Raw genomic sequence first — 20,676 nt, forward strand, 5'->3', positions numbered from 1 at the left:
TGAGCATGTGACTGGTCATCTTTTGTCTTAGAGCATCAGCTTGGATCTGTTCTTGTATTTTCGTGTGACACTCTGAAGGTAGCCCATTACCGTCCCTTTCTGCAGTTTGGAACGCAGGAGTGTTGCCGATGACAATGGATCTAAAAAAGCAGCGTCCATCGGGATTGGTTTGGATAACTGTTTTGTTTGGAAGTGCCAAAAATAGGCCTATGTCTTGCTCGGAGCATGGGCTAGGTGGCTCAGAAAGTGGGTCTACTGGATGTCCAGTTCGCCCAGAGAGGGGTCTTGCTGGTTCAGAGGGGGGTCCTGCTTCTTCAGAGGGGGGTCCTATTGGTTCAGAGGGGGGTTCTACAGGCTCAGCGGAGGGTCTTGGTGGTTCAGAGGGGGTTCCTGCTTCTTCAGATGAGGAACCTGCTGGCTCAGAGGAGGGTCTTGGTGGTTGAGAGGAGGGTCCTGCTTGTTCAGATGGGGAACCTGCTGGTTCAGAGGAGGGTCTTGTTGGTTCAGAGGGGGGTCCTGATGGTTGGGGGTGTGGTCTTGCTGGCTGAGGAGAGGGTCTTGCTTGCTGGAAAGGTGTGTGGCATGAATTTGAGGGACTGGAGCTTGGGCCTGGATGGCCAAACGAAATGTTGAAGGCGTCAACATCTTCAATCGAAGGGAGAAAGTCCACCTCGCCGAACACATGCCGGTTGCAGGGCCATATGCCAGTTGTTTCGAAGCCCTTGGCGGCTGTTGCCATCGAGGCTGCGCGAACGTGGGCTTTGTTGAAGATACCAGCAATCTGGAAAGCAGTTATCTTTCTCCAAGGATTTGTTCGCATCCATGTTTCTTGCTCCTGGATGAAGAAGGTCTGCAATGGCTTGAAGAAGGCCACGTCCAGAGGCTGGAGCCTAGCTGTTGCATGAGGAGGTAGTGACAGCATCACTATCCCGTTTTCTCTGGCAAAGTCGATTACCGAAAGAGATCTTGTATGAGATGCGTGTCCATCCATGATGAGGAGGACTGGTCTGTCAGGTGACGGCTTCACATGAGTGGCAAAATGACGTATCCAAGTCAGGAACATGTCTTTGTCCATCCAGCCAGATTCATTGTTTGTGACAAGGCTCCCAGTAGGTGCACCGTCAGCAAGTTCACGGCAATGCCTCTTTCTTTTGAACAGAATCAAGGGAGGCACATAGTGTCCAACACCATTCACACAACAAACAACGGTTGTATTTGTCCCCCTCTCCCCACTGGTGATAGCGCCGATCTGATGTTTGCCCTTTTGCCCGAGAATCTTCTGGCAGCGTTTCTGCACAGTTGAAACACCAGTTTCGTCGACATTGTAGATCGTTGTGCCATTGAATCCTTTGGTCTGTATTTGCTCTTCCAGCAGGTCATAGAATCTGTTTACGCTGACAGCATTGAAGCCTTGTGCTCTGGCAATTGATGTTGATTCCGGCTGCCTCAGGGATAGTTGAGGGTGTCGCTGTAAGAAGAGCTTCAACCATCTTTTTCCAGCTGATTTTTTGTCTTCATTGAAAATATGTTGAATTCCATTTCTGCTCGCTATTTCGTATGCAAGTGACATAACGTCTTTTCTGGTCAGGCCAAAAAACATCCTCTCACATTTAATGATATGGTCAACCAATTCTTTTTCTATTGCTGGGGGAAGAATGGACGGCCTCCCCAAATGTTTTGTATCACCCATGGCATGTTCGTATTTTCCATCAAGATGATCTTTAAGTGTTGTGGGGGGGATTCCATACGCTCTAGCAGCTGCTCGAAGTCCAAGCCTCTTGTCTATGACAGCTGCCATGGCTGTTGCCAGTGACTGCGTTGACCATGTAGCCCTGCACAATATACCGGTACACCAAGTATTAACAACGCTCATCACTCTGTACTAACTAGATCTACTTCTGGCATACACATGCACAGAAAATAAAAAGAGAAGAGAAGAGAGAGAGAGAGAGAGAGAGAGAGAGAGAGAGAGAGAGAGAGAGAGAGACAGAGAGAGAGACAGAGACAGAGAGACAGAGAGAGACAGAGAGAGAGAGACAGAGAGACAGACAGAGAGAGAGAGAGAGAGAGAGAGAGAGAGAGAGTCAAAATCCGAACACACAAGTTCAAATACCGAACACTGTTCGGTATTTGAAACATGGAGTGTTCGGTAATTGAAATCTACCTAACTATTTTAAAACCACGGGGCGCTCAGGCAAGATCTAAGACGAATGCTTTCAAACAGACATATTTGGCAAGCAGATAGATCACACTGTTAATTTCAACCATAATTTTCACAAAAAGCAACTCAAATTCATACTATGATCCTAGTCTGCTGTGGGTCGAAATAGCATTGAGAGTCATAAAATCATAAAATCACTCACCGTTTTTTTTTGCCGCCTTCATCCGCCATGATTTTTGGTGCAGGATAATCAGGGATCACCTCGTGCAGTCCAATTTGAGTAGTCACCTCTTGTTTTCGAGAAATCCGCTGTTCGGTATTAGGCACCGTTCGGTATTTGGGGACTTTCCCCTACATGCTTATGACGCATTGTTCTAAATCTTGGCTGGTCGACCATCACATCAATTTCGACATAAAGAACTATAAGAGGTCTTCTGACAGAACAATTTGTTGTAGCCGGGACATCTGGACCTACACATATTTTTAGTCCAGGTCTTATTGTCTTACTCTTACTCAGTCTTAGTCTTGGAAAAAACTTCGGGAAGGTGTTCTGTGTGTGTTGGGGGGAGGGGGGGGGGGGTTGTTATCCATGCCAGGCAGCATTGACTAAGAGCATTTCATTCAAACACAGAAGAATGCTATCAAAGTTAGCATATATATACACACAAGTAAATTCAACAAATATTGGCATAATGCAAAGACAATGTAAACCTTATTTACCTTCAGTTCTATATTTAGCAAAGAGCATTAACAAAGAAGACATAATTATAGTGTTTACACTGAAGTTCTCAAATCACACTGAATTCTTTATGTTTTAAGATTGTTGCATTCTCTGTCTTTGCAGGTGTCATAGCATTTGGAGCAGATCTTCAAAGTCTCCTATTGCAGACATGCCATCGTCTGCACTGGTTGTATCAACAACTTTTTCCAAGGCTGGTGCTGCAGATTTAACAAGTATATATCGTCTGCTGCAAACTCAACATTAACAACTTCTCTGTCTGCTCCTGCTTCGAATTCAACAATTCTTGTTGTCTGGTGCTGCTGCAAAGTGAATGACTTCTTCGTTTGCTGCTGCAGGTTTAACAAGTATATCGTCTGCTGCAAATTCAACAACTTCTTTGTCTGCAGATGACGCTACAAATTCAACAACTTCTGTGTCTGCTCCTGCTTCAAATTCAACAATTCTTTTTATCTGCTGCTGCAAAGTGAATGACTTCTTCCTCTGCTGGTGGTGTTGCAAATAACCTCATCTTTCCTTGTGTCTCTGGCATCATTCGGATACATGTACAAGATACCTAGCTGTGCGAAGACTATTTTTTTTAAACCCAAAAGATAGAATAGAATTGGTAAATTTCTAGGTACAGAACCTAAAAGTGGGATACATGTATCCAAACTCACTTCCAGAAACTTTAGAACTGATTCAACTTCCGACATTTTTATCATGGTTTTATGGTGTGTGTTTTTTTAAATGTACAGTATACCATGGAAATGATGAATAAATGTTTAGAACATATTCTCACAACATATTTCTAATGGTTTTTGGCTCACGTAAGTGTAGCCTATGCGATGATAAACTTTGTCTGTCTGTGCGTGCGTGCGTATGTATGTATGTATGTGTGTATGTCTGTGGTAGAAACTTTAACATTTCCGAGTCTATGGATTACGTCAGTCTCGGTCAAAAGTGTTCGACGTGTGTGATAGAAACTATTTGAAGACGTCACATTATGACGTAAGAGGGTTAGACGTCACGCAAAGGAATTACTGAAAGTCTCGGTCATTGTCATTGTGAGCGGGCCGAGACTTCTTGGCAGATACAGGGTCTCGCTTTCTTGCATAGTTTCACCTATGCTTACTGTGTGTGTGTGTGTGTGTGTGTGTGTGTGTGTGTGTGTGTGTGTGTGTGTGTGTGTGTGTGTGTGTGTGTGTGTGTGTGTGTGTGTGTGTATGTGTGACGGAGTGATTGAGTTTGTGTTACTGTTTGTCGATTTCTTACGTGAGCCTTGAAGGCTTCGCCTCTTGTATTTATTTGTCTTTTGTTTTGTTTCATGTTAGCATGCACACTTCCTTCTTCTTCTTCTTCTGGATTCGTGGAATGAAACTCCCATGTACACTCGTGTTTTTGCACGAGTGGAATTTTACGTGTATGACCGTTTTTATCCCGCCATTAAGGCAGCCATACGCCGCTTTCGGAGGAAGCATGCTGGGTATTTTTGTGTTTCTATAACCCACCGAACTCTGACATGGATTACAGGATCTTTTCCGTGCGCACTTGGTCTTGCGAGATATCCGGTCAAATATGATTTAGGACTTCTTGAATTTAAGTACATATATTATATATATAACATTACAACATCAGCAGACACAAACGACTAAGCTAAATTATCTTCAAATAAGAATAAAATTAAAAAACCAACCCCCCCCAAAAAAAAATATTACTGATAAAATGTTTAATTATATTTTTTGTGTGGTTCTTTTTAGGCCAAAAAAAAATAGGTCTGTTTACGGTAACCCGACCGACCCTAGTTTTTAGGCCCGACCTTAATCTTTTTTTTTTTGGATCGTCTGAAAAAAAACCCGCATCCAAAATAGAGCGCTCAAACAGCAGACGACAGAAGGGAGGTAAGCTCAAAGTACTGTTTATAGTTATGTTGGGCAAAAACAGGGTTTGATGAGAAGAAATGAACTGTGAAACATCATAGAGAGGGGAGAAAAAAAAAAGAAAAAAAAAGGGGGGAAAAAAAAAGCCGACCTACCGACCCTATTTTTTCACCCTATGTTACCGTAAACAGACCTTTTTTTTTTTTTGGCCTTATGTTTGCACTCAACATAAAAAACACACGTTTGAATAACTTGAATCTAACCATTATATTGTGCTTTTTATTTGGTAAAATTGACATTAGCCGTAAACGAAAATTAACTTTAATTTAACTTTATATTATGGTTTTGTTTTAATGAACGTTAATTTAATGTTAATTTAACGTGAAATTAACGTAAAACCTAAACGTTTATCTCATGAGCAAACTTGGAATCCAATATCGGATCGATATCGGGCAGATATGGGATATCTTGGTCTGAGGGAAAAAAAATTCTAATAAAAAGTTTAATTATAGTTTTATTTTGGTTCTTTGTATCGGACCTATATCCAATATTGGCCCAATGTCGTAATCCTGTATCGACCCGATTTGAAATCCGATATCGGACCAATATTGGGATCCGATATCGGTCCGATATCGGTCCAATATCGGGGTGCTGGCTGGATATCTCGGACCAAGATATCCGATATCTGCCTGATATCGGTCGGATATTGGATTCCAAGTTTGCTCATCAGATTAACGTTAAATTAACGTCAACTTTATTGGCCCAATGTCGGAATCCAATATCGGTCCGATATCGACCCGATATCGTATCCGATATTGGTCTGATATCGTGCCAATATTGGTGTGATGGATGGGATTGTATTGGCGATGATGTGAAAACTTGGAATGCAATATCGGACCGATATCAAAATATCTTGGTCCGAGGAACAAATAAAAAATCGCAATAAAAAGTTTAATTATAGTTTTATTTTGGTTCTTTTTATTTTCACACTCAACATAAAAAAACCACATGTTTAAATAACGTTAATCTAACCATTATATTATGCTTTTTATTTGGTAAAACTGACATTAGCCGTAAACATAAAATTAACTTTAATTTAACGTTATATCCGATATCGGTCCGATATCGGTCCGATATCGGATTCCAAGTTTGCTCATCAGATTAACATTAAATTAATGTTAACTTAATTAACGTAAAAAGTTAACATTAATTTAATGTTAATCTGATGAGCAAACTTGGAATCCGATATCGGTCCGATATCGGTCCGATATCGGATTCCAAGTTTGCTCATCAGATTAACATTAAATTAATGTTAACTTAATTAACGTAAAAAGTTAACATTAATTTAATGTTAATCTGATGAGCAAACTTGGAATCCGATATCGGTCCGATATCGGTCCGATATCGGTCCGATATCGGATTCCAAGTTTGCTCATCAGATTAACATTAAATTAATGTTAACTTAATTAACGTAAAAAGTTAACATTAATTTAACGTTAATCTGATGAGCAAACTTGGAATCCAATATCGGTCCGATATCGGATATCTTGGTCCGAGATATCCGGTCAAATCCGATATCGGACCGATATCGACCCGATATCGTGTGCTGACTGGGTACGCACATAGACAGTCAGACACACACACCTTTACAAACACATATACACACTCATACACTCACAAAGATACACACAAACTCATGCACACACACATTCACACACACACACTCTCTCTCTCACATACACACACACACACCCACACACACACACCCTAGTCACACACACATACACACACTCACTCACACGCACTCACTCACTCTCTCACAAAAAACTTCATACACACAAAACACACACCCATACGCACATATGGACAGACGGACATACCCACCTTTACAAACAAACACACATACACGCACACACATACTTATGCCCACACACACACTTACACACACACACGAGTACAGACTCATGCACGCGTGCGCACACACACACACACACACACACACACGCAAATACACACACACACACACCACACACATACGAGTACAGACTCATGCACGCGTGCGCACACACACACACACACACAAACATACACACAAACTCATGCACACACACACACACAAACAGTAACACTAACACATGTGCACAAAATGAACACAAACACACACACTGCGCGAGAGAGAAAGACTACAGGGAGGCATGACGTCATGATGCATTAATTGACGTCAAAGACTTTCGACCGTGACGTATTCTTCTTAGGCGAGCTTTATCCATAGACTTGGAAACTACGGAATTTCTACCCGTCCAAAACGGCCTTGGGTGGCGTTTGCTGAAAAAATGGGGGCGACTATTGCACCCACCGTATTTTTGTTAGTATGGTCCCAATTTTTGGTGAACTTCCATCTCCAACTGTAGCACGTAGCCGGGCACAAAGAATCCTTCTTTATCATGTATTATTCGGTATGCACATTTCTCAAGTCGATTACAGTATATAGCGTTCACGGGATACCTCCAGCTTCGCTGGGATAAAACAATTCTTCCATACATCTTTTAACGCGAAGTACAAAAGACAAACATCTCAAGTCTTTATTGATAGAAATCATCGTATGAATTCGTAAATCTAAAAATCTTTCATACGGTGTAGGCGTAGATATCTGTCATAACCATTCCAACCTCGTGTTTTTCTCTGTGTCATTCTTCCTTTTTGACGTCTCGCTTTTGACGTCATCTCTCTTTACGGCGTTCCGTCTCGCAAGGAAATGACTTAAGGCTGGAGCACACTTTGGAAAGTACGTTGGAGTAGCCTCCCTTCTACGTTGGAGTAGCCTCCCTTCCCGGATTTAGAACGCGTTTCGTGTCGTAACAGATTATCCACTTACTGGCCATATCCGTATGCAAAATAATGAAATAAACATTAGGAAATGGCAGACGTTTACAAATATCGACATTCTCTATCAGTGCAATAAAAAACAATCGTTAGAACTTGCATTTACGACATGTCGTGGGTGAGAACGTGTCAGTAAACAAGCACTTTTTGCCTTGCTGAAGAACCCTACGAGTCAAGCTAAAACAGACGACAAGTAATGGAAAGCAGTCTGCGGATAAACATAACAAACTACTGATGAAAAAGTGTGTTCATCCCTGCTCTGGATAAAAGACATCGGACTGATGACAACGTGGCAGCGTTCACGCGAAAAGATTTTTTTCAGATTATCGCTTCTACATTTTATTGCACGTACTTGGGGCAGATCTGAATTTCTGAAAGATGACAAATCGGTCTTGTGAGTTGAGAACCACATGTTCTTTGCCGACAGAAATCACGATGGGACAAGATGTAGATTGTGTTGAAGAGATGTTTGCAGATTATCGCATCTACAAGTTTTATTGCTCAGATCAATGCACGTAGTTGGGGTCAGATCTGAATTTCGCAATGGAAGACGACAAATCCGTCTTGTGAGTTAAAGAACCACACGTTCTTTGGCGGCAGAAATCACTATGGGACAAGATGAGGATTGTGTTGAGGGGCTAATACTGACTGACTTTAGATGAAGAGTTCCTAGACTGCCTGGTTTTTGTAGAGAGGCATCATGATGATATCCTGGGTTATTTTTACGTTCTTGGTGACAACGCGCCAGAATCGCACGAAGATCGAACTCTCGAAGAAAACAAGTTTATCGCTGAACATCGGAAATGTGAAATGCTCTTCCTGTCTGACCAGTCTCCCCGTTAAATCCACAGGCTACATTATTTATCAGGTAACTTACCAAACCGGAGTGTGTGTGTGTGTGTGTGTGTGTGTGTGTGTGTGTGTACACCGGATTACCACCATCAACGCACCCTTTTGGACTTTTCTACTATGCCTGCTGTGACATTCACGAGGATTATTGTGATTCTTGGACAATCGTGTGCCTATGCTGGACTTGCAGGAAGACAAACGGTGCCGGAACGGTATACGTGCTGCCAAGTGTGCACGTCCAGAGCGCAGTGTGAACCGAGAGTGAGTGTGTCATTGTGTGGAAGTTTTGCTTGATTGATTTATTCATGATTTAATTTGCTTTTTGGTTCAATAGTAAAATCTGTGTACGTTATACTTTGTATTTTGTGGTGTGATTCGCCCGAGTGCGAGACCCCCATCCCCGAACGCCTCTGTGGGTGGAATTGTATATATATATATATATATACTTGTGTAACGTGAGTGTGTAGATGAGAATGTGAAAGTTGCTTTGGACCCAGATACACACAGCAGACACCAACGCAACAGCTAAGTTTCAGCCTGACAAAGAAATTCGAGTGACACAGCTAATGGCTGTACTTGTTATTTCTCTATTAAAACAAATGTTTCAAGATCTTTAGGCCAAAACAAATAAATTGTCTGTTTCTATTAACATGGCTAAAAAAAATAGGGTAGGTAGGTAGGTGTTTTTGTTGTTGTTGTTGCCAGGATAGAATTCTTGAAAATAAATGACACAAAGAGACAAGACTCGCTATAGATAGATTTATAAAAAATTAAAAAAAAATGTGACAAAGGATATAAAATGATTGTTTTACCTGGTCTGGAATCTTCAGTAGTAATTGCATAAAAAAGTCTGATAATTATATCAATTATCATGTTAACTTTTTCTTAAAATGGGTGCGTTAAATCCTAGTCTCTTTGTTTTTAATGGACTAAGCAATCCTTGGACTGACAGAAAAGATGTATTTTAAAAATGTCCAGTTGCTTTTACTTATTTTTCTAATTGGAAGAGAATACAAATTATGCACTCTTTTCTGTTCAAATGGGTAGAGGGCGGGGGTAGTAAAAGGATCACAGTTCAAGATTTTGCGCGACAAGAGGTGTGTTTCTTTTATAAAGAGCAAAAACTCAACTTGGTATCTAACACTATTTCTGAACACTGTAACCACTTTAGCAATTTTAATTTATTTTTTCTGTATTCCAAACTTCTAATTCAGCTTCAAAAATGATTAAAAAAAAGGGTTTTTTTCTTCTGAAATCTACAGTTAAATCACTATTTTGGATATTCTATTTTGCTTCCCTATTTATCTTCTTAAGTTTTTGATCATCTGATTACCTTGCTTTTCTATTTGGAAGATAATATGCACTCTTTTCTGAAAAATGGGTAGGGGGTGGGGGTAGTAAAAGCATCACAGTATACAATTTTGTGCGACAAGAGGTGTGTTTCTTTTAACTTTGATGAAGAGGGATAACTCAACTTGGTATCTAACACTAGTTCTGAACACTGTAACCACTTTAGCACTTTTAATTTATTTGTTCTGTCTTCCAAGCTTTAAATTCAGCTTATAAAATGAGTAAAACAGTGTGTGTTTTCTGAATTCACCAGTTAAATCACTCTGTTGGATGTTGTTTTTTGCTTCCCTCTTTCTGTTCTGAAGTTTTTGATCATCTGACTACCTTGCTTTTCTATTTGGAAGATAATATGCACTCTTTTCTGAAAAATGGGTAGGGGGTGGGGGTAGTAAAAGCATCACAGTTCAAGATTTTGCGCGACAAGAGGTGTGCTTCTTTCAACTGTGATGAAGAGGAATAACTCAACTTGGTATCTAACACTATTTCTGAACACTGTAACTACTGAAGCACTTTTAAATTTTTTTACTGTCTTCCAAGCTTTAAATTCAGCGTATAAAATGAGTAAAAAATTGGTTTTTTTTCTGAATTCACCAGTTAAATCACTCTGTTGGATGTTATTTTTTGCTTCCCTATTTCTGTTCTGAAGTTTTTGATCATCTGACTACCTTGCTTTTCTATTTGGAAGATAATATGCACTCTTTTCTGAAAAATGGGTAGGGGGTGGGGGTAGTAAAAGCATCACAGTTCAAGATTTTGCGCGACAAGAGGTGTGTTTCTTTTAACTGTGATGAAGAGGGATAACTCAACTTGGTACCAAACACTATTTCTGAACACTGTAACCATTTTAGCACTTTCATTTTTTTTCTCTCTGTCTTCCAAGCTTTAAAATTTAGCTAATAAAATGAGTAAAAAAGTGGGGTTTTTTCAGAGTTCACCAGTTAAATCACTATGTTGGATGTTCTATTTTGCTTCCCTATTTCTGTTCTGAAGTTTTTGATCATCTGACTACCCTGCTTTTCTATTTGGTAGATAATATGCACTCTTTTCTGAAAAAATGGGTAGGGGGTGGGGGAAATAAAAGTATCACAGTTCAAGATTTTGGCCGACAAGAGGTGTATTTCTTTTAACAGTGGTAAAGAGGGATAACTCAACTTGGTATCTAACACTATTTCTGAACACTGTAATCACTTTAACACTTTTAATTTATGTTTGTTTGTGTTCCAAGTTTTAAATTAAGCTTCAAAAATGGGTAAAAAAATAGTTTTCTCATAATTCACAAGTTAAATCATTATGTTGGATGTTCTATTTTGCTTCCCTCTTTCTCTTCTTAAGTTTTTGATCATCTGACTACCCTGCTTTTCTATTTGGAAGATAATATGCACTCTTTTCTGAAAAATGGTAAGGGGGTGGGGGTAGTAAAAGCAACACAGTTCAAAATTTTGCGCGTTAAGAGGTGGATTTTTTTTTAAATTGGTAAAGAGGGATAACTCAACTTGGTATCTAACACTATTTCTGAACACTGTAATCACTTTAACACTTTTAATTTATGTTTGTCTGTGTTCCAAGTTTCAAATTAAGCTTCAAAAATGGGTTAAAAAAATGGTTTTTTAATAATTCACAAGTTAAATCATTATGTTGGATGCTCTATTTTGCTTCCCTCTTTCTCTTCTTTAAGTTTTTGATCATCTGACTACCCTGCTTTTCTATTTGAAAGATAATATGCACTCTTTTCTGAAAAATGGGTAGGGGGTGGGGGTAGTAAAAGCATCACAGTTCAAGATTTTGCGTGACAAGAGGTGTGTTTCTTTTAACTGTGATGAAGAGGGATAACTCAACTTGGTACCAAACACTATTTCTGAACACTGTAACCACTTTGGCACTTTCATTTTTTTTCTCTCTGTCTTCCAAGCTTTAAAATTCAGCTAATAAAATGAGTAAAAAAGTGGGGTTTTTTCAGAATTCACCAGTTAAATCACTATGTTGGATGTTCTATTTTGCTTCCCTATTTCTGTTCTGAAGTTTTTGATCATCTGACTACCCTGCTTTTCTATTTGGTAGATAATATGCACTCTTTTCTGAAAAAATGGGTAGGGGGTGGGGGAAGTAAAAGTATCACAGTTCAAGATTTTGGCCGACAAGAGGTGTATTTCTTTTAACAGTGGTAAAGAGGGATAACTCAACTTGGTATCTAACACTATTTCTGAACACTGTAATCACTTTAACACTTTTGATTTATGTTTGTTTGTGTTCCAAGTTTTAAATTAAGCTTCAAAAATGGGTAAAAAAAAATAGTTTTCTCATAATTCACAAGTTAAATCATTATGTTGGATGTTCTATTTTGCTTCCCTCTTTCTCTTCTTAAGTTTTTGATCATCTGACTACCCTGCTTTTCTTTTTGGAAGATAATATGCACTCTTTTCTGACAAATGGGAAGGGGGTGGGGGTAGTAAAAGCATCACAGTTCAAAATGTTGCCCGTTAAGGTGTATTTTTTTTAAATTGGTAAAGAGGGATAACTCAACTTGGTATCTAACACTATTTCTGAACACTGTAATCACTTTAACACTTTTGATTTATGTTTGTCTGTGTTCCAAGTTTCAAATTAAGCTTCAAAAATGGGTAAAAAAAATGGTTTTTTAATAATTCACAAGTTAAATCATTATACATGTTGGATGTTCTATTTTGCTTCCCTCTTTCTCTTCTTTAAGTTTTTGATCATCTGACTACCCTGCTTTTCTATTTGAAAGATAATATGCACTCTTTTCTGAAAAATGGGTAGGGGGTGGGGGTAGTAAAAGCATCACAGTTCAAGATTTTGCGCGACAAGAGGTGTGTTTTTTTTAACTGTGATGAAGAGGGATAACTCAACTTGGTATCAAACACTATTTCTGAACAATCTCCCCCACAGAAATCAGCACAAATTAGGTATACCAAACATGAGCTGAAAATGTACTGAATTTGTACCTCCTGCCCAAAAATGTACTTCAAATGTACTTCAAATGTGCTGCAAAGAAAATTCAGTACATTTTAGGTACACTGAAAATGTACTGCAGTTTTGAACCAAGTTAGGTGGTATACTGAAAACATACCTCTATTGTACTGAAAACATACCTCGTTTAGACTTAACCACTTTTTGATGTACTGAAAATGTGCTTTTGTTGGACTTTGAAAATATTTTGTATGCTGAAAAAGTACTTCAATATGACTTAGAAAACATTTTGTGTACTGAAAATGTGCTTCTTTTGGACTTAGAAAATATTATGTATACTGAAAACATACCAAAATAACTTAGCCATTTTTTGCCTGTACTGCAAATGTACTGCTTCGACTTTGTTACTTTTCATACTGCGAGTGCCAGTTGGACTTAGAAACATTTTGTGTACTGAAAATGTACGACAAACACTACGCCATTCAATCTTTCATCGAGCCATTTTCTCTAGCTGTCATCGATAGTGTAAATCAAATGCATATATATATATATATATATATTTGACCATATGTGACCCTCCACCACGGAATGAGTCGCATGTCACCTTTGCATGATTTTCATATTTTTACATTTTCCGAAAGAGTGTTTTATGCTCTATTCAGTGGTGAAAACCGTTTTAGAAAAGAGCAAAAACTGTTTGAGTTATAAGCCTGTGACTAAGGTGACCCTCACACTGTTACCAGACACTCCCCGGATTTATATTAAGCCTAGCGCAGAACCGCGCGAGGTGACATGCGACTCATTTCGTGGTGGAGGGTCACATATGTTTCAGTTAACTTGAAGCAAGACATTACAATTTGCATCTACATTCTTAATGATATAGACGTTTGCCTTCTTCTTCCCCAAACATCCAGGTACCATTCAAACTGGAATAAATACACCAACCAAAACACACATGTATACAATATTCTGCATTATTTATTTTAACAAGACGGCACAGTAAATTAACTTATTCAAAATGTTCAATTTTTTTTATATTTTTTTTTTATACCTAAAACACAGTTTAAACTTCAAAATAAGCAGAACATAAATATGTTGCTGCATCCACTGGACAAAAGAATGTGATTAAAAAAAACTTTAAAAAAACAACAACACCTTAGTGATTTGAAAACATTTCTGGTCCAAAACCTACTTTTCACTCTTGTCTGCATGGTGGCTAGTTCTAAAAATATCGCCCAATCAAATGAAAGGAGACAAAAGTACACCGCCATTTTTGAAGCTGCCATGAGGCATGACTGAAACAGTGCGTGTCTAGAGTGGATATTTTCCCAGGAATGCATCATGAACGAAGCTTTTGAACAGGATATCTAAGTGTGGGATCAAAGTCTACAATATTGTTGCAATGTTGAGATGCACAACTACTTCCATGCGAAAAGCCAGCCGGTCCTTTGACAACGTGGAGTTCTAACCATGGCTGACAGTGACACCTCTCGTGACCTCTGGCTCAGAAACGAAACATGAAACATCCACTTTGCCTCCACCCGAATCGCAATGTGTGACTCACTCTCTTCACAAACCCTCTTCACTCTCGTTGGTAAGTAATTGTGTTGATTGTTTTGATACAGTGGTATTTTAACTTTTAGTGTAGCTATTGTGCTGACCCAGTGAGTCGAGTGACATAATGGGACTGGTAGTGGTAGTATGGCACGAAGACAAAGAAATACACATTCATTACTCTTTTCAAACTTTCACTTACTGAAGTTACTGTTACCAGTGCCACTAGAAATAGAACAGAACTTAGCTTTGAGTTTGAATTTGAGCACTTTAGTAATGAGTCATTGGCCATGCAGGACATTCTTTATACTTTATAGAGCCTCACTTGCACCCACGAAGAGTGCTTGCATTCGTCATTTGTAATATTGCCAACCAATTATTTCCTTCCATACATTTACTGATTTAGTATTTGAAAATTAGCAAGTTTAACTAATTGTTTCTCTTCAAAGTTAAACTAAAATAATCAAATGTTGAATTGTATATTAAGTTATTTACTATTAGTATTACTTTATTAGACAAAAGTAATAATAACTACTATTACTGAGTACTATGCTGGTTTTTTTTCAAGTATCCCCTGTATACATGTGCGCAGTGAAGAGTAGCAAATAAGCAAATCTATATTTGTTTTATTTATATTAGCTATGCAGTTGGCGTCGCTAGAGTCAGCGTCGCCAGTCACCACGACAAATGTTCCTCAATTTGCAGCGAGTGTTGCCAGTTAAGTTTATTGCTTCATTCTTTGGTTGAAGCCTGATCATTTCTGTGCATGTGACATTTAGAGCAGATCCTAATAGCAGCTAGTGTCTTTTTTTCAAAAGCCTTGAAAGTTAAATGTTCTCACGTGTTGCTATGGGATTTTTTTGTTTTCGCCTTCATATGACCTCGATGGTGCACCAACACCGCGTGCAACAGTAGCGGCTAAAGCGCCGAGATCAGGTAACTAATTATTCCCTATCAAAAAACAAGAAAGGTAAGTTTGTTGGAACGTTTGTTATTGACAAAACAATACATTCACAAATATATATTAAATTACAACAAACTACCGTTCTTGGATTTTGATTCTGAATTTTGGAACGTTGGCAGTCTTTTTGTTTATGGATTTATTTAATTATTCCCCAACAAAATTATGATGTGTCTGCTCACTTTTTAAGTGCCGACAGTTTTGGTTAATGCTTTAGTAACATTTTTTATTTATACATGTGCATAATTGGTATTCTTTTTTCAGTTCTAACCACAGAACCTGGCCTGCACTGAAGCCTGCAAGGCGAATGCAGCTGCACTGAGGGAGCAGGTCAAGGACCTGCAGGCCAAGGTCACTACTGACTAGCCTGGAGGCAAGACAGCGCGAGCTGGAGGGGGAGCTGATGGCCAGCTATGCTACACAAGGTATGTTAGGTATGATAGCTGCATACCTGCCAACTGCTACAATGTTTGGCGTAGCATGCTCCGATTTTGCAGTCATTGCTACGCCAAGCCAAAAGCTGCTATGCTCAACAACAAAATGACAAGCATCCAAAATGTTCACTTATCCCTCGACAATCAATAATGAACATAGCGTAACTAGCCAAGTACTGATGCCTGGGTACCACTCCGTTATGACTCGGATGTTGTCCACGTGACTTGCTTAGCCATTTGTGAATTTTGTTGCAAGCATTCGCATACTGCGACTTCTGTCTTGTGTGTGGCGCACGTTAAATGTCAAAGCAGCACCGCCCTGATATGGCCCTTCGTGATCGGCTGGGCGTTAAACAAACAATTCAGATCTATCACTGTAAAAGAAGGTTCTAAAAATTAATCACTATCACTTCTGGTACTTACAATCTTATAAAAAAAATCTTGATCTCTTTTAAAAAGTTAAAAATCTTGTCCGGGGGAACATCCCGGATCTGAAGCAGACAGAGATGCATTCATATTAATTAATTGCACAAGTGGTATTCTGCTGGTAAAGTTAAAGAAAAGACTTCAAGTACAGAGGTTTGGATGGATATTAATATTTTTCTTGCAGGCTTTAATTTGAATTATAATTTTGTCTGAACCTGCTGAATATATCATTTCAGCTTACACCGTGGCAAGCAATGAGGGCAGCTCGTCGGCGAGGATTAGGACGGTGCTGCGGAGCAAGCTGTCAGCAGCCATTTGTAAAGCTAAGAATTCGAAGTAACTTTTACGTCCTGATATAATATATTATTGTGCCATGTGCCAGGACCTATGGTTGTTTGGATGTATGGACAGACTTTATTTTCTTTTAGATCTGTTTTCTTTTTTTCTCTGTGGTATATTTTTATCTAGTCACGTTCTGTTGTATGTACATCAAATTGTTTCTCTCCTAAAATTGGTTTGTGATTTCTAGTCATGCGTTTATCTAGTCACGTTCTGTTGTATGTACATCAAATTGTTTCTCTCCTATTATTGGTATGAGAGTTCTAGTCATATTTTGTCTGTGGTGTCTTTATGTGATCTCCACCCATGTTCTATGGTATGGAAACTTTGATGAGGGTTATTTTTTTGTGTACTGACATATTTTTTTCCTTTATCTCCCCCCCCCCCCACCCCCTTCCCCCCTCTCCCTCCCTCCCCCCACCCCCTCTCCCTCCCCCCACCCCCTTTTTTCTGTGGCTATTTTTATAAACCTCTGGGGAAGTATATTATTGGTATACTTTTAGTACATTTTTGGTATACCTCTGCAGCAGTACATAATCAGTATACTAATGGTACATTCTTTTTTCTGTGGCAATTTTTCTTAAACCTCTGGGGAAGTATATTATTGGTATACTTTTAGTACATTTTTGGTATACCTCTGCAGCAGTACATAATCAGTATACTAATGGTACATTCTTTTTTCTGTGGCAATTTTTCTTAAACCTCTGGGGAAGTATATTATTGGTATACTTTTAGTACATTTTTGGTATACCTCTGCAGCAGTACATAATCAGTATACTTATAGTACATTCTTTTTTCTGTGGCAATTTTTCTTAAACCTCTAGAGAAGTATAATATTAGTATACTTTTAGTATACTTCTGCAGCAGTACATAATCAGTATACTTATGGTATATTCTTTAACTTCTATGGCAGTATATTATTAGTATGCTTTCAGTATCTGTGAGGTATGTCTCCAAAGCAGCAATTAATCAGTACAGTTGCAGTATATTTGTGGTACATTTGCAGTATGGTTGTGGTATGCTTGCATGCAGGTGTAAAAGTTAATACATATTTTTCTGTAAAGTTGAACACTATTTGTTTTAAATTTGCATTGTGTGTGTGCATATATAGATATAGATATACACATGGATTCATGTGAATGCATTGTTATTTTTCGGATATTAAAAGCTGAAGATTGCCACTGCAAATTGTTTTGACTTTTCTCAGTTTTTCTTATTTACAAATGCTAGCATTTGCCCTAAAACTTTCATGGTGTGCATGTTAACAGCACATATTCAGTATATTTTCAGTACATGTTGATACTTTGAAAAAGGAAGTACGTTTTCAGTACTTGGAGGTATATTTTTGGTATCTTTTCAGCATAGTTTCAGCACGGTTCCAATTTGGTACATTTTCAGTACGTACCTTAAATGTGCTGCAAACGTACCAAAATTGTACCTCCTGCAGTACAAAATAAGTATACTGCATTTGGGTAAGGGCTGTAACCACTTTAGCACTTTTAATTTTTTTTTTTCTGTCTTCAGTTCCAAGCTTTAAATTAAGCTAATAAAATGAGTAAAAAAGTGGGTTTTTTTTTAGAATTCACCAGTTAAATCACTATGTTGGATGTTCTATTTTGCTTCCCTATTTCTGTTCTTCAGTTTTTGATCATCTGACTACCCTGCTTTTCTATTTGGTAGATAATAATTATGCACTCTTTTCTGAAAAAATGGGTAGGGGGTGGGGGAAGTAAAAGTATCACAATTCAAGATTTTGCGCGACAAGAGGTGTATTTCTTTTAACAGTGGTAAAGAGGGATAACTCAACTTGGTATCTAACACTATTTCTGAACACTGTAATCACTTTAACACTTTTAATACATGTTTGTCTGTGTTCCAAGTTTCAAATTAAGCTTCACAAATGGGTAAAAAAAATAGTTTTCTCATAATTCACAAGTTAAATCATTATGTTGGATGTTCTATTTTGCTTCCCTCTTTCTCTTCTTAAGTTTTTGATCATCTGACTACTCTGCTTTTCTATTTGGAAGATAATATGCACTCTTTTCTGACAAATGGGAAGGGGGTGGGGGTAGTAAAAGCATCACAGTTCAAAATTTTGCGCGTTAAGAGGTGTATTTTTTTTTAAATTGGTAAAGAGGGATAACTCAACTTGGTATCTAACACTATTTCTGAACACTGTAATCACTTTAACACTTTTAATCAATGTTTGTTGGTGTTCCATGCTTCAAATTGAGCTTCAAAATGGATACAAAAGGATTTTTTTCCGAATTCACAAGTAAAATCACTACGTTTAATGTTCTATTTTGCTTCCCTATTTCTCTTCTTCAGTTTGTGATCATCTGATTGTTATTTTGTTTACATTTTCACAATACAATATTGCAACTTATTCAGTAGTGTTTGCGTGAAAAAATCTGATACCTATGCTTAAACTTCAGTCGTTATCTTAAAATTTTGCGCGTTAAGCCCTTTATATTTTGTATTTTCCTGATAAAGCAAACATTGAACTAACAGAAAAAGTAACTTTTAAAACTACCTAATCACTTTGAAATTGGGCCTCCAAAGTGTTCTCCAGCCTTAACTATGCGTTACCACTAACCAATATATTTTGATTTATGTGTAAAAAGTCTGATATGTTGATCACACACTGTATATGTTGATCACACACTGTATATGTTGATCACACACTGTATATGTTGATCACACACTGTATATGTTGATCACACACTGTATATGTCGATCACACACTGTATATGTTGACCACACACTGTATATGTTGATCACACACTGTATATGTTGATCACACACTGTATATGTTGATCACACACTGTATATGTTGATCACACACTGTATATGTTGATCACACACTGTATATGTTGATCACACACTGTATATGTTGATCACACACTGTATATGTTGATCACACACTGTATATGTTGATCACACACTGTATATGTTGATCACACACTGTATATGTTGATCACACACTGTATATGTTGATCACACACTGTATATGTTGATCACACACTGTATATGTTGATCACACACTGTATATGTTGATCACACACTGTATATGTTGATCACACACTGTATATGTTGATCACACACTGTATATGTTGATCACACACTGTATATGTTGATCACACACTGTATATGTTGATCACACACTGTATATGTTGATCACACACTGTATATGTTGATCACACACTGTATATGTTGATCACACACTGTATATGTTGATCACACACTGTATATGTTGATCACACACTGTATATGTTGATCACACACTGTATATGTTGATCACACACTGTATATGTTGATCACACACTGTATATGTTGATCACACACTGTATATGTTGATCACACACTGTATATGTTGATCACACACTGTATATGTTGATCACACACTGTATATGTTGATCACACACTGTATATGTTGATCACACACTGTATATGTTGATCACACACTGTATATGTTGATCACACACTGTATATGTTGATCACACACTGTATATGTTGATCACACACTGTATATGTTGATCACACACTGTATATGTTGATCACACACTGTATATGTTCAGGAATTATATGAGAGCGTGTGCATGCTCGTATACATTGTGTGTGCGTGTGTGTGTGTGTGTGTGTGTGTGTGTGTGTGTGTGTGTGTGTGTGTGAGTGTGTGAGTGTGTGAGTGTGTGTATGTGTGTGTGTGTTATGTGTGTGTGTATGTGTGTGTGTGTGTGTGTGTGTGTGTGTGTGTGTGTGTGTGTGTGTATGTGTGTGTGTGTGTGTGAGTGTGTGAGTGTGTGAGTGTGTGTATGTGTGTGTATGTGTGTGTGTGTGTGTGCGTGTTTGTATGTGTGTATGTATGTGTGTGTGTGTGTGCGTGTTATGTGTGTGCGTGTTATGTGTGTGCGTGTGTGTGTGCGTGTGCGCGTGTGTGCGTGTGCGTGTTATGTGTGTGTGTGTGTGTTATGTGTGTGTGTGTGTGTGTGTGTGTGTGGGTGTGTGTGTGTGTGGGTGTGGGTGTGTGTGTGTGTGTGTTATGTGTGTGTGTGTGTGTGTGTGTGTTATGTGTGTGTGTGTGTGTGTGTGTGGGTGTGGGTGTGTGTGTGTGTGTGTGGGTGTGGGTGTGTGTGTGTGTGTGTGTGGGTGTGGGTGTGTGTGTGTGTGTTATGTGTGTGGGTGTGGGTGTG

General features: G+C 38.5%; 1 long non-coding RNA gene across 1 annotated transcript in view; it reads left to right on the forward strand.

The window, feature by feature from the left end:
• LOC138951554 (uncharacterized) overlaps positions 1-3,407 on the forward strand; it is a 4,921-nt gene extending 1,514 nt beyond the window's left edge. Inside the window, exon 2 of the long non-coding RNA XR_011451168.1 lies at positions 3,006-3,407. This is a non-coding gene — a long non-coding RNA (uncharacterized lncRNA). The remainder of the gene's footprint in view (positions 1-3,005) is intronic.
• Positions 3,408-20,676: the final 17,269 nt, after the last annotated feature.

This window comes from Littorina saxatilis, linkage group LG16 (assembly GCF_037325665.1).
Source record: "Littorina saxatilis isolate snail1 linkage group LG16, US_GU_Lsax_2.0, whole genome shotgun sequence".
Classification (NCBI taxonomy): Eukaryota; Metazoa; Mollusca; class Gastropoda; order Littorinimorpha; family Littorinidae; genus Littorina; species Littorina saxatilis.